Genomic DNA, 15,594 nt, shown 5'->3' with positions numbered 1-15,594 from the left:
AGTACCCACTGAAGGAATTAGTATACCTATAGGGCGAAAATTCCAGTGCACCAAGAAGGGCAAGGGAGGACGGTGCAGGTTAACATTTCAGGAGGGCATCTCCTGGACATCATCCTTCTCTAGCCACAAGCTTGTATGGCCAATGTTTAGCAGACTTCTACTAACATAAACTAGGTATAAATGTTGCTTCTCTATTGCAAGATGACACACCATATACCTTTTGAGAGTCTCCTCACCACAAGCCCTTACATTAGCCTAAAAATATTTTTTTCTATGGTGTCATTTTTTTGTCCTAAACAGTTGTCTGAAGCAACAATGTGCACATTGTGACAGTCTAGCTGGTGACCACAGAGATGGCTCCCGCCATCACGATCTATAGTCCACTCAAAATGTAAGACACTGCAAAATCATAGTCCGGTGTGCGTGCATACGACCTGGAACATGCAAGCAGTGACCACTTCTCTTGCGTTCTCTGCACTGGCGCATGCTTGTTGCACACCTGTTCAAGATTGTGACAGTGAAATTAGTTCTGGCAATGCTGTCTCAGAGGTAAGACTGTGTACACCCTTAGGAACACCATGGTGGAACGAGCAGAGATTCATATCAAATATAGTAATAAACTGGCAACACCATGGTGATATAAGCACACTTGCATTAATTTATTACATTTTTATTGAGGCAGACATCACACAGCTAAGCCTAGTTGTGATCTCTTTTCATTATTGTCTACATAGTTTTCCCATTGGTCACAGCACAGGAAGAAAAATTTCTTTGTGGGAGCACCATATTTTAAGCTTGCATGACTCCAATGAAGCACTGCGCGAACAGATATATTGAAAATGTCAATACTTCGGGTCCTATAAATGGTGAACTGGTTGTCACATTCAGCCGGTGATCCTGCAGGTGCTTTAGCATATACTCTAAGGTCATTTTGCATCAACAATGCCACATACAATAGTTTAACAATGGTTGTTAACGGGCAAGATGATGCATAGCTTCAGGGAGGTAATTAAGCTAAGGGGGAAAATTATAGATGCCTAAGCACCACTAGAAAAATGAAAAAGCACAGAAAAAGAGCATCGGTCACAGCTGAACTACAGAAAATATTTACACTGCACCACACATTTGCATCGTCTAGAATTTTCCCTAATAATGTTATACCAACCTGCCTAGCAGCAAGTACTTCTAAGGTAATAAAGTGCAGAATGACATTTGCATAAGACAGGGAACAGGACGCGAGTTAACTGCCATCTATCTTTGTTTGGGGCTTTGGTAGAAAATATATAACGAAACAGACACATGTGAAGAGTGACAGTGTGCAATGTCACTGTCATCAAAAACATCACTTAACATTGCCTGCTCGAGAAATTTTCCTGGTTTTCAAAGTTTCAACAAATGTGTCACAATTAAATACACCACTTCTTTTCCAGCTTGAACTGCTTCCAATAGTTCACATCTATCAGGACTGCTGCCTGTAATCTTTGTCTGGTATTTAATCTGAACTGACATGCCCTAATACTTACACACAATCAGCCATATTTGTCTATCTACCCTTAACAGCCTGTAAGTCCACGTGTAACAACACACGCTCCACCCTTCCAGTGGTCATAGTCCATACGGGTCATTATATCATTCAGTTAGCTGCCTAACTATACTTTCATTCATTCACTTCATATTTCTTGAAAATAGAGATATGTGAACCCTACAACTGCTTTGCAAAAAACAAATGAAGTACCACACTTGCTATGATGGCTTAATTAAAAAAATTATTTCACGGTGATGGCCCAGAAGCTTTCTCTAGAAAACATGTAAAGCCCATATGGAGAAGTATGTGTCCCAGGGAAATTCTGCAACTGCCAAATTCGAAGGGTGTGCAAAATATTCTACGATTTCACATACCAAGTTGAATACTGTTCTATTTGATTCAGTCGCCATTATTTGTAGAACTAAACATTTTTTACTAGTTTAATAAAATTTAAAATGTTAAGTGCACTGAAATAAAGAGAAAATGTGTAAAAGTATCATAAGTTTCATCCCTGGCAGGTTATATGCATTAAACATGACAGGTTATCTAGTGCAGCTGGCTGCTTCGCTCTAGGAAAGTGATTTTGCTACCTATACAATTGTCACTTACCCTTTCTTAACACTTCTGTAGATTTTAAGGGCTTGATGTTTTCGCCAGATACTCGATTCCTACTTTTAAAATTTCTAGGAGTCCTTATCATAGCTGCAAAGGGAGATACAGCCAGTATTTGATGTACTTGTTTTTATATTGCAATGGAAATAATACATCAACTGGGAAATAGCAATGAAACATTTTGTGTTAAATTTTATTTCAAATTCGTTTTGCTACACAACTTGTGTACCAAACAGTGGCCGACAACCATTGGGTGTATTCGCACCATGCTCTGCCATGACGAAGCACATGCATGAAACTTGAGAGACACGAGCTCATGCATGCAGGTGCAATTATTATGTAGTCATTCCTTGAAACATCCTTGGTAATTTTAAATACTTGGCTGGGCAGATGTCTGTTAAATTATTCTCGAATGTCCAGGCTGGCTACAAAATGAGCAATGCTAATAATGTTCTTGGCTTGTGCCACAAATTTTTTACCACTCATTCTTTAAAAATATTTCCTAACGCTGTTGTTGTACAACCAAACAAGAATATGTACATGCTCTTTAGCATACTGTTATTCACAAACTGAATGCCAGTTCATTGAAACTCAAGATAGTTAAACATTCATATTCCATAATTACGATCAAACTGCAGGTGAGTTACCACAACAACCAATCTTGCACTGATGTCATTATGTTTTCATTATGAATTTAGTCATTTGCATGCTTGCTTCTTTTTCACAGAGTATGCATATTATTATACAAGACACCACAACTAACTCATTTATCAACTTCAGTATTTTATCACTTTCAATCAACCATCATATTGCAAAGTCTTGAAACAAGTCACTTTTAAGACCCACAAGTTTTCTTGTGCCCTTATAGTGCATCGAAGGCCCTGAAGTGTCAAACAGGCCAAAAGGCATTGGTAAGGCTTGTTCATAGGCATTAGACAAATCTGTTTACAAAATGTGTTAAAGGCACATGCGTGCACATGTTTTGGTTTGATTATATGTTAACATTAAGACAGGAAGGAGTGGTGCGACATTTTTGGCACAAGCCAAGCATGTGGTTAGCATTGCTAACTTTCACTTCACTCCAGTTTATTATCTTAAAGACCCCGGTGAGGGGGTATTACATAAGGGGTAGGTTAACAAATGGAGGTTACAGAGATCGAGTGATCTTCTGACAAACAATATGTATTTATGTTTTGCGCAAACGTTGATGAACACGTGATGGCTGCAATGTCTCGGGGAAGGCCATTCCAGTCCACTGCTGTGCGAAGAAAAAATGAGGCAGAAAAAGTAGTAGTGCGAGCGCGTGCACATGCGATTGAATAAGAATGGGTTGTGCGGTGAGATATACGCGTTGGTGGGATAATGTAAGGTGCTTGATTGAGGGAACTGTGAAAGAACTTGTGAAACAAACAGAGGCTGGCGATGCGGTGATGCACAGAAAGATTATCAATATCAATGTCATGTTTTAGGGATGATATGCTTATTTCGTATGAGTATGAAGAGTGAATGAACCTAGTGGCACGATTTTGTACAGATTCTATTTCATTTATTAGGCATATCTGGTGCGGGCTCCAGATGGACGCTGCATATTCTAGTTTAGGTCTGATGAGCGATTTGTAAGCCAGAAGTTTTATGTCTAGTGGTGCGTGACGCAAATGACGCCTTAGCAAACCGAGGGATCTGTTCGCGGATGATATGATGTTGTTTATGTGAGTGTACCAGGAAAGGTCAGATGTTAAGGTGACGCCTAGGTATTTATGACTGAACTTGTTCGATAGCGGAATTAGAGATTAGGTATGAGAATGATAAAGGATTACGCTGGCGTTGAAATGAGGCGAGTTTGCATTTAGTAGGGTTAAGCTTCATTAACTAAAGATCACACCACTGTTGCACGAGATCCAGATCCTGTTGGAGTGTAGTTTGATCAGAAATATTAGTAACTGTGCGATAGATGACACAGTCGTTGGCAAATAAACGGATATGGGAAGATACATGAACAGGAAGATCATTAATATATATTAGGAACAAGAGGGGTGCGAGTACAAATCCTTGGGGGACGCCGGATGTTACTGGGAGGGAGCTAGAACGGGTATTTTTAATGGCGACGAACTGAGAGCGGTTAGTAAGAAATTGTGTGGTCCATGCAAGAATGTTGGGGTGCAGGTTCAGCTGGGAAAGTTTTAACAGTAGGCGTTTGTGCGGTACCTTATCAAAGGCTTTTGCGAAGTCGAGAAAGATTGAATCGGTCTGAAAGTGATGGTCGGGAGAAGAGTGTATATCATGAATAAATATAGCAAGTTGGGATTCACAGGATAATGATTTACGAAATCCGTGCTGGGAAGAATAAAAAAAATTGTTTGTGTCAAGAAAGTTCATGATGTGTGAATATATGATATGTTCCATGATTTTGCAGGGGACCCTTGTTAGAGAGATGGGTCAATAATTTAGGGGGGACTGTCTGTTACCCGATTTGTGAACTGGAATGACCTTTCCCTCCTTCCAGTCGTCTGGTAAAATTCCTGTTTCGAGTGACAATGAGAACATCATCGAAAAGTACACTGCAATAATTTCCTTAGTGTTTTTTAACAATTTAGAGTTAATATTGTCTATACCAGCTGATGACGAAAGTTTTAATTTGTCAATGAGTGATGAAATGCCACTAACGAATAACACAACAGGGGCCATCGCTGGTAATGTCGTAGTAGGTGGCGTAAGAAACGGTACGTTGGCTTCTTTAGTGAACACTGATGAGAACGCGGTGTTAAAGATATTGGCACAAACAGTGTCGCTTACGTCTTCATTTTTATCGTTTGTAAGCGTGATGTCTCGTGTTAGTTGCAGGTTTATGATTTCGGAGAATTTTCTAGGGTTAGATTTCAAAATTTTAGATAAATCATTGTGATAGAATGTCTGTTTCGCTTTTCTAATTTCAGCATAATAAGCATCTTCCGCAGCATAGTACTTGCCCCATGCGCGCGCATTACCATTAAACTTCGCAGCTCGGAAGAGGCGCTCTTTTTATTTTCAAGTGTTTTCAAACTTGTGGAAAACCATAGTTTATTTTTATTGGCAGTAAAGCTCACTGTGGGCATGAATTTATTAGTCAAGTCAGTTATCTTGTCCTTAAGCATTAGCCAGCTGTCTTTGAGAGAACAGGAACCGAGGTTGAGTTCGAAGTATGGTAGGAAATCTCGTAATTCACGATTAATTAATTCATAATTACCCTTATCATACGAGTGAACTATTTTGTGGAAAATGGAGCGTATTTTTGGGGTGAAGTTAAATATGATGTGGATGACTTTGTGATTGCTGATTTCACGTAAGTATGCAATAGATTTTGAGCTTTCGGGGCTATTTGTTAATACCACGTCTAAAATGTTTGAGGATTCACTAGTGACGTGCATTAGTTCGGTTACCTGTTAGATAACTCAAATAACTTTTTTAATTCCGCGCAGCATGGCTTTCGTAAAGATTTGTCGTGCGAGACTCAACTGGCTATGTTTTCGCGCGACTTGCATATTAACTTGGATTCTAACGTACAGACTGATGCCATATTCCTGGACTTTGCGAAGGCATTCGATAAAGTACCACATAAACGCCTTCTGTTGAAACTTTCCCGCTTAAACCTACACCCCGACGTCCTAAAGTGGATCCGTGAATTTTTAAGTAACCGCACTCAAGCTGTCTCTGTTAACAATGCTACCTCTACTTCACTTCCGGTAACATCTGGTGTCCCGCAGGGGTCGGTTCTGGGCCCGATTTTATTCCTGATATTTATTAACGATCTCCCATCTCATGTATCCTGTAAAATCCGAATGTTTGCCGACGATTGTATTATTTACCACACTGTTTGTAACGCTTCTGATCAATTGGCTCTACAGAGTGATCTTAACAATGTAAAACAATGGTGCGATGATTGGCTAATAGAACTTAACCCTCACAAACGCAAAGCCTTATCCTTCACCCGCCGCCGTTCTCCACTTGTTTTTCCATATTCCATCAGTAATATTCCAGTTGAAACTGTTAATTCTTTTAAATATCTGGGGGTCACACTCTGCAACGATCTTTCATGGGGTTTGCATATCACGAAAGTCATATCATCGGCAAACAAAACATTGGGATTCTTGCGACGTCATCTACGTAACGCACCTAGAAATGTAAAATTATTAGCTTACAAAAGCCTTGTTAGAACTAAACTTGAATATGCTTCCCCAATCTGGAGCCCGCATCAGGCCTATCTTGAAGACGCCCTTGAGTGTATTCAAAACCGTGCCGCTAGGTTTATCAATAATTCTTACTCCCATGACGTCAGCGTATCTTCACTAAAGGAAGAACTTCAACTGCCCCTCCTTTCCCTCCGCCGCCGTATCGCCAGTCTTTCGTTATTTCATAAGTTTTTTCACAGCTCGATGCGCATGCCACCTTATTTTGTTCCCCCAGCGTACATCTCTCAACGGACTAATCATCCACTTCAAGTCGGACGCCAACGTGCACGCACCGTTACTTTTTCAGCATCATTTTTTCCTCGCACGGCAGTTGCCTGGAATGGCCTTTCAGGCGACATTCCTGCCATTACTTGTACTTCTACCTTCACAACCAGTATCACTAATCATCTTTCACTTTAGGACAAATGATTGTTTTCTGCTCAATTTTTATGTACCCACCCCTTATGTAATGCCCCGCAAGGGTCTTCAAGGAAATAAAATGAAATGAAGATGAGGTTACAGTTGAGGCAAACATCGGCGAATTCTCTTGCTTCAGTATTTCCCGAGGTTGGTGAAACCTGATTGAGCCAATCAATGGAGGGAAAGTTAAAATCCCCATAAAGCAGAACACGTGCGTTAGGGTGTTTATTAGTTAGCTAGGATAAGATTTCGTTAAGTTTGCGGGGGAAGTCTGGGTCAGTTCGAGGGGGCCTATAGCATACGCCCAGCATTATTGCTTCGGGAGGGGCACGGCATATTACCCATAATGTTTCTAGTTGTGAAGATGTGTTGATTAGAGAGCATGATAGTTCTTTTTTAGTGGCAATGAGTATGCCTCCGCCACGTGAATTTTTACGATCGTGACGAAAGAATATGGTATTTATCCCGCACTAACTTTATAGTTAGTGCGGGAGTTTCAGATTAATTCCAGCCTATTTTTTTAGCAATATATCTATAACATGTGGTACAAATAGTTTCTGTTAGTAATTTCACAAATGACAACACTATTATCAGCAAATCATGACGAAATTTAGATGATAGCAAGGAAGGGGCATTGGCAGTTAAAATGAGAAATAAGCTGGGCTTAGCTGAGCACAAAGTGAGTTCAATTTCATGCGAAGCATTCAAAGTACTAAACTTCGTTCGGTAGTGCCAAGGTCCAGATGACTTAATTTTAAAGTAAATGTTTATGACTGACCTTGTGAAATGTGTTAGAAAATTCTAAAATAATTCAGTCTATGAATCACTCCATTAAGAGAATGGCACAATTTATGAGTAAATAAGTGGAGTCTAACTTTGAAGCGTAGTTTTAAATCTATACTGCGTAGTGTTGTATGAAATGTAGGGTGATATGGAGGTACTTAGCTGCTGAATAAGCTTTGTTAGAATATAATAATAGTAGTGGTATTACAACATATGTGCAAGTTAAAATGAGGAAAAATAATAGTAAATTTTTAAATTCCAGAAGAAAAAAAGAAAATTAAAAAAATTACAGCATATTCATGGAGTGATTGATGATGAGTGGGGTGAAGCGTCCGTCCATGCATGCGTCTATGCGTTCGATCGCGTTTGAGAATGCAGATGACGCATGGGTAACACCGATGAGACGCGTGCCAAAGGAGCCGAGCGCAAGCGTCTTTAACGTGCCCGCCACTCTGCTTCGTTCATGCCCCACCAACGATCCGCTACGTATGGTGACTATAAAGGAGACTGAGAGATCCGCTCGTTCTATGCATATCCAGGCACAGCCCCCCATGCAGCCAATCTGAGAGTAGGGGTACAGCGCCATCTAGTTATCTTTACCCAACCGCAGTTTCTATGTAATTCTTAAGAAAGCGCTGTCTATTATACTGTTCGGCAAATACTGCCTTCCTTTCTTTGTTTTCTCTCCTCTCGGTTATGCGTGATGCTTGTACCATATCTAAGGAAACAGTGAAAGATGAGGCATCAGTACCAAAAGGACTTATTTGGTTTGCATTCTTTTATGGTTTGGGGGAAGTATGAATATTTATAGCAACTTGATTTAAAAGTGTATTTATTATGTGTTTGTGAGTGCCTGTAAGGTGTTAACTTAAAATGACAGAAAAAAATTACTTTTGACGTGTCGATGTTTATGTCACTATGAATTAATTGAAACAAAATCTTCAGTTTTGCTATTTTTGCCCTACCTTGTAGTGTTAATAGACCAGCTTTCGTTTGCAACTCAGTAGGAGAATTAGTTAGATTGAATTTGTTATAAATATACCTCATTGCCTTCCTGTGCACCCCCTTTTAATCCTTGCAATTAGTTACTTTGTATGTGGAAACCCCACAATACTATTATAATCTTGTTAGTAATATATTCATTATTATTATTATTACTATTACATTGATAACATTGCACTTGATTTGCAGTTTACTCATTAAATCTGTATTTCACTGTTACACTGTTCAAGGCAGTATTTATAATGTCCTTACAAAGACCTACATATTTTAACTGCATTTAATGGACTCAGATATATCAGCCAGTCTTGTGGCACACCCTACAGGACAAGAATATTTTCGTCATTTCAGGACATCCCGGGGATGTTTTGGATTTTTGAAGGAGGTACGTATTAGGGAATGACTGATGCACGGCTACCTGTTTTTCATGCAACCTTACCTTATCTCCAAAAGATCATGTGATGGCAGTATGAGGCAAAGCAGTTAGACCTTTTCAGAGTAGCTTTATGCCTTTCTATAAATTGCAGTGCCATGTCCTCCTCTGGCAGAGAGGTGCTAGGCAATAGGAGGTAAGGGAGTGCCAGCCCGTTTAAACTTCGATGCAGCACACAGCAATATTTGGTTGTGCATATATCCTGTGCTTTACACAAACTGTTTTTTAGTTGTTTGCACTGCTTGAAATACCCTGTGCCTTTTTGAAATGAAACTTGTACTGGCATACAATGAACTGTAAATGTTGTCAGCATTAGATGTACAAAAAAAAAAAACCATCATGAAGGCAATGAGCCCTTATCATTTATTTGCCTTGCACTACAGCTATTCTGGGATGAAGAGAATGGCCATAAGAAAGATAATAATAATAATAATAATAATAATAATAATAATAATAATAATAATAATAATAATAATAATAATAATAATAATAATAATAATAATAATAATAATAATAATTCACACCAACTGGTTTCATTATAACAAATGATTCCATCTGATTCCACTTTCAGGCCAGCTGGTTTCATTTTCAGTCTCGAGTAGTTCATGCTGGGACCAACTGGAACATGTTGCTAATGTGTTGGCTTGTACTTAGTCCCAGCTGTATACACCCATGGTTTCAGTTAAAGTGAACTGAAACCGTGGAGTATTTTCACCTGGAAAGGAAAGAATGTAGAAAGTGATGCATCCAAAGGCAGAAAAGAAAACAAAGAGGAAAGATAAAACAGGGAACAGAACAAGAAAAAAAAGGCGAGCTCTCAAAGAGAAAAAGAGAAGAAAAGAGAGAAAGAAGCAGGCACACGCACACTGAACTTCTCTCGCCCTCATTTTTGAGGGCTCCTCGTTTTTTCCCTATGCGTCACTTTTTTACCGTTACCTGGCTAAATTTTCGCTCCTATACACAGATCGACTGAATTGACGGCGCACTCAGATTTAGCGTACATGCTCTTTGTCACATCCTCTCCCAAAATTCTCATGCCTGTCGTGCCAGAAAACAGCTTTGCAATGAAAATCACTATCGTGCAGCTGAGGAGCTGTATCATGCACAGATCATAATGTCAGCCTGATCGCACGAAGTAACGGTAATAACTTAGTAGTACACCATGCATAACACAAACGTTCAGTGGGCCCTTAAGTTATGTCGTCTTAACTGCAAAAGTGCAAGTTGTGCTTTGCCAGCATTTTCCTCAACTATGAGCCATACACTACAGCTGTGTTTTGTATGAATATAAAAGAGAGTACTGCTTAAAATGTTAAGTACACTGACTATACAATTAAAAATATGGTAATCGGCATTTCTAAGAGTTACATTTTCTTGTAAAAAACTGACACATACTTATGTCAAGATTCGTGCCGAAAGTACGTCTTGCCCAAGGATATTTCTGAAAAATTCAGCATATTCCACGTAGCTCCGGAATCGACATTATGCGAAGCATGCGGAGGCATGCTTAGCGTGACCATGTTGTGATTTTTTTATAGCGGCACATCAAGAAATTATGCCAAATATACATCCAAATGTTCCACACACAGACATACATTGAAGAATTCCAAGTGTTTCTATAACCAGTTGTTTGCACTTGTGCAATGATGCAAACATGAACTTGAGCATTAGGAACACCAGAATCAATAAGCTGGTATGAAGTGCTGGCGCTAGTGAGGATGGTAGCCCTGGATGCTGCTGCATAAATTAACTTCAGTGCATGGCACCTAGCAACAATTGACGTCAACCCGATATCACAGCTGCATCATAGGAGTACATATGTAATGTTTATAAAGCTGGATTGCCACCACTGCAACCACTATTAACGTTTCATGACCATATTAAGGTATTAAGCTATTTGAAAAGTAGGTCCGAGATCTGGCGTGGCTTTGTTATAGAATATGCTTGAGTGCCGCGCAGAATGCTTGGGTTCGATTCCTGATGTGACGGCGACACTTATTCTTTGCATTCGTCGGGTCAGCGCTGCCGATGTAAGGCTTTTTAGATGCGAAGCATCTCTGACTCACGTGTTTAACGCCGTACGTACGTCCGTGCGAATGCACCGCAGCGCGTTTCTCTCACCGCAGGTATTGGAGCACTGCCAAGTAGGTCAAGTCGCAGCTGCGCGTTGACGTCTCACCCGCAGCAGCTGCCGGCTCCTCCACCCGCTCATAACACACATCTCTCCCACTTCACCCTCTCCACCACCCGCAACGCTCGACCGCACGTCAAGTGGAAACACTTTTTTTAGCTCGTTATCTGCGATGAAACTTACACGAAACCCAACCCGCCTCCCATGTCTTTGCGTTTCAAACAAACGTTTACTCGAGTAAACATTACACCGAGTTCGCTTCCAGCCGTTCTTCCAGCACCCGCGTCGACGCCCGTTTCAACTGGGTCAACGACGTGAGCACCACTGCTGCTTCGCATCCCAGCAGGGTTCTCTTCGGGAAAATGGTTCATAATTTCTCAATGCTCACGCGTCAAAATTTTCCACGTGTGTTCTCGTCATTCCTGGGTAGATGCAAAAAATTAAGTGTCAATTACTTGGGGCACATAGCCGCCCGTGGGTATGTGTCACTGTTCAGCAGGAAGCGTTTGACGACGCGCGTAACAGGATTGTGACCTTATTCATGTCTTCACCGGCGCGTCGTATTCGTCAAACTATGGAACTCTCCCATACTAATTTTGGTTCACGCCAAGTTAAGGAGGTGATCACGAGAGCACCCAGACGTGAGCGGCTGGCTAGCTAGCTAGCTAGCTAGCTAGATAGATAGCTAGCTAGCTAGATAGATAGCTAGCTAGCTAGATAGATAGATAGATAGATAGATAGATAGAAGAAATGCTTCGCCCGTAATATCTTTACTCACATTTGTAAAACAGCAATGGTAAAATAAATATGAATTACCTTTCTTAGGTTTAACCAATCACAAGAAGGCTGTTTGTGTATGACGCCTTTTTGTTGATAATCTGCATGCTGTGAAATAGCTTTTCATATTGCTCTTCACATGTATGTTAATTCGTTCCATTTATGCACTTGGAACTGCATGCATGCTTTCATGACGCGAGGACGCGCGTTGCTTATACATGCAGCATTCAGTATTTCTTTTGTCGAGCTACACGATAGGACATGACACAGCGCTTATAAAGCACTGCGCATTGCGCCATGTCCACTTATACTCTATGAATGAGTCTTGGCGCTGTCAGCCACAATGATTTCACATCCATTTACTGGTGCACAATGTTTAAACACAGTGAAAGGTCATGAAATATATATATATATATATATATATATATATATATATATATATATATATATATATATATATATATGTGTGTGTGTGTGTGTGTGTGTGTACCTGATAGCAGCATCCACATCCACACGGGCACGCGCGTGCGTGCACACGCGCGTTTTAATGTCGGGTACTTCTAGCTGCCTGTAGCACGCGCACGCTATCGCGTTTCTTTTAACTCACCGCCGCACCTGTGGAGAATACAAAAGAACGCAAGGGCTCATGTACGCAATCCACTTGGAGCCGCCGCACTGAAACTCTGTATTGATAGCCTGTTTCGCTTCTGCAAGGGCTGTGTGCCGCAAGCAAAACATAAAGGTGCAAACGTCCTCCGGCTAGCTCATACCTCGAATTTTCACGGACATCTAACGCTGCTTTTTCTTTAATGCAGACGCCGCATAGATACCAGAATTTGCCATGAAAAATTACCAAGGAAGCACCGGACGACCCAGCCCAGCTGCACAGCCATTCCTGTTTAAGGAGTTTTTGATCACCCATTTAGGAACCAAATATACTGCATCCTGTCTATTGTCGGTGGATTTATCGGTATGTGTACGTTGCGTGCTCACAAACCCGCGTTAGTCTTGCAACAAAGTGTTCGCATGCATGCGCTGCAACTGCGCAACACGCTCCCACGCGCTGCAAGCAAGGGTGCAAGTCGAGCAGACGAAACTTCGGCGGCCGAAGCCCTGCAGCGGCTTGTGCTTCGCCTTCCCATACTGCCTTGCGCCCGCCTTTGGCGCGCGCAGAAAGCATACCGGCAAAAGCTCTCATTTCGGAACTTTGTTCTCTAGCACTAGGTCCGTTCGATTCACCTGCACCACGTGAACCAGTTCACAGGGTGCTGCACTTTGTCATTTGTTTCAGCGGTGCAGCATTGACGACCTTTTAACTCTGTCATTCGTTTCAAAAGGTGCAGAAGAGGGGCAGCACTGGTTCAAGATTTTCCTGCACCACCTATGCTGACGGTGCTGGCTTGGTGCAGCCGCATGTGCAGCTGAGCAGACGATGCAGCACTTTAGCGTAGGTGGCTTAGGCTTCATACCCGCCTCTACAAACGCGGTGTGTTTCGCCAATATGTTTGCACCTCATAAACTGTCCACATGTGTGGTTTGCCATCGTTCAGTGTTAGCTGTACGGCGTAAACTGTTGGCTCATCGTCATTCGTTTCGGGGGTCGCGCTGTGCCTGCACCGCTGAACTCACGCTGCACAATTTCTGAACTTCGCGTGCACAGTCGTGAACTGGTTCCAATTGGTGCAGGTGAATCGAACGGACCTACTGCCCTCGTTGTTCAGTGGTGGTCAGTTGTGTCAACGCAGTCGGCGTTGGTTGTGCGGTTGACTGTGCGGACCATTCTAACCGTTGACAGTTGGCGGATTCTGCTACAGTATCGTGTTGGAGATTGCATATGATCTTCCAGTTGTGCCTGTCAATTCTGTTGCACTTTTCGCGTTGTAGTTTGTTCGCATTTATTTCTCTGTCTAAGTGTGCTTTAAGTGTTCGTGTGCGGCTGCTGAAAAGCCAACCCTAACATGACTCGTGCACTCGTTGCCGGAGACTCAATGTTGAAGTACCTCGCAGGGTCTTTCACATTGAGCTCCAGGACACATGTCGAGGTTCGCTCATTCAGCGGTGTGCGGATCGAGAAATTGTTCTCTTTAACTGCTCATTCTCTGGCAGATGTGCACGTGGTCGTTCTTCACGTTGGCACTAACAATGTCGGTGAAGAACCCCTCGTGCTGATTGCCAGGTTCCGATCACTGATCTCCAGAATTCTTGATGTCAATCCGTCAATCCGTGTTGTAGTGTCTGCAATTCTGCCGAGACAAGCGAGTTTGCGCAAGTGCCAGTGGGCGCTGTCTGTCGGAGAATTGGAGGCGTTCAACACGAATGCCGGGGAGACGAATGCCATTTTGCAGGCGCTGTGCCACAAGAACGGCTACGGTTTCATGGACGGCACATGCGAGCTGATGGGGATGCTGAAGGCTGACGGCGTGCACCCGACGAAACATGGTAGCCAGGTAAGCAATTAATGTGGATGTTATAAGGGGCTAGCTGCCTAGTCGGTAGCAGCTGCGGACGATCAAAGTTACGGGTTAGCGGCGAGTCAACGACACATATTGCAATTGTTGCATATAGAAGGGACGAATTCAATCCTCCAAGAAAACGCAAGCGTGCTTGCAGCGCTACAGTGCACGTGCTTTATCGCAAGTGCCCGCGGAAGATAAAATTAGGTGAAATTAGGCGTGTGTAGCTGTGATAGTCGTCGTACGTATAATTTCCACGCAGTGTGGTACCGCGCGGTGAAGGCCACGTAAACGTGGACGTTGGACAATTTAGTTAGCGGCATTCCGCTACGGCCTTTTTCCTTTTTTTTCCCGAGTTAATTCGTTATGTTGGCACTGCAGGTCCACGGACGACCTTTGAACATAGGTTGCATGCTTAGATCGTCCGAATCGAGCGGCTGTCTGTTGGTCATGTTTTGCACATGTAGAGCCTTCCGAAATGATTTGATTAGAGTGAAATGACGCGTGCAGTGGGACTATTTGCGACTTCGGCTACCGATGATATAAGCGGGTTTTACTGTGTTCCTTACCAAAGTATATTTGAGAGGCGCCAACGGGTAAGCTCACTGGTGCACAGCCTTTATGCAACAGCAGCTCCTTTACTCAGAAGTGCAGAATAAGCAATCTGACAAGAACTACTAAGGAGGCCAGTGAGGTTACCTCCCTCATGTGCATTATCTCTGCCATGAGTTGACAAGCATCTGGTGTAAATGTGAATTCCCTATTGTGCATCAAAGGAAAGATCAATACTACTGTTACTGTTATGAACACAGATCATATTTCATCAAACCCATGTTAGCCCATTTTATTCTCTTAATTGAAATACTGAAAATGAGATGTCTGATATGCCTTACTTGTTTCCAAAACAGGGCAGCAATGTCTGATATATAAAGTAAAAATTCTGCAAGTCATCTATGTAATTGGATCATTATACATCGAACGTCCCAGCCGTTTTGGCAACCATCTTAAATGTATTGGAAAAAAAAAAAATCTTGCTGGAGCACTGTGTTTAAAATAGTGAACTGGTAAAATTTTTCTCAGAGAAAAAATTTTGGGTCAGGTGGCTGCCTTCTGAGTTACCTGAAAATTGCAGAACTCCTCGCATGCAATCAGGTCGGCATCAGCTCACACAAAGTCATGTAGACCAACAGCACCTGGTGTCTTTATGAAACAACACGAAACCATCTGAACAAGCGAGATATAGCTTTGTGTACTGC

Source organism: Rhipicephalus microplus, unplaced genomic scaffold (genome assembly GCF_043290135.1).
Source record: "Rhipicephalus microplus isolate Deutch F79 unplaced genomic scaffold, USDA_Rmic scaffold_34, whole genome shotgun sequence".
Lineage (NCBI taxonomy): Eukaryota > Metazoa > Arthropoda > Arachnida > Ixodida > Ixodidae > Rhipicephalus > Rhipicephalus microplus.
Note: the sequence above shows the minus strand (reverse complement) of the source record.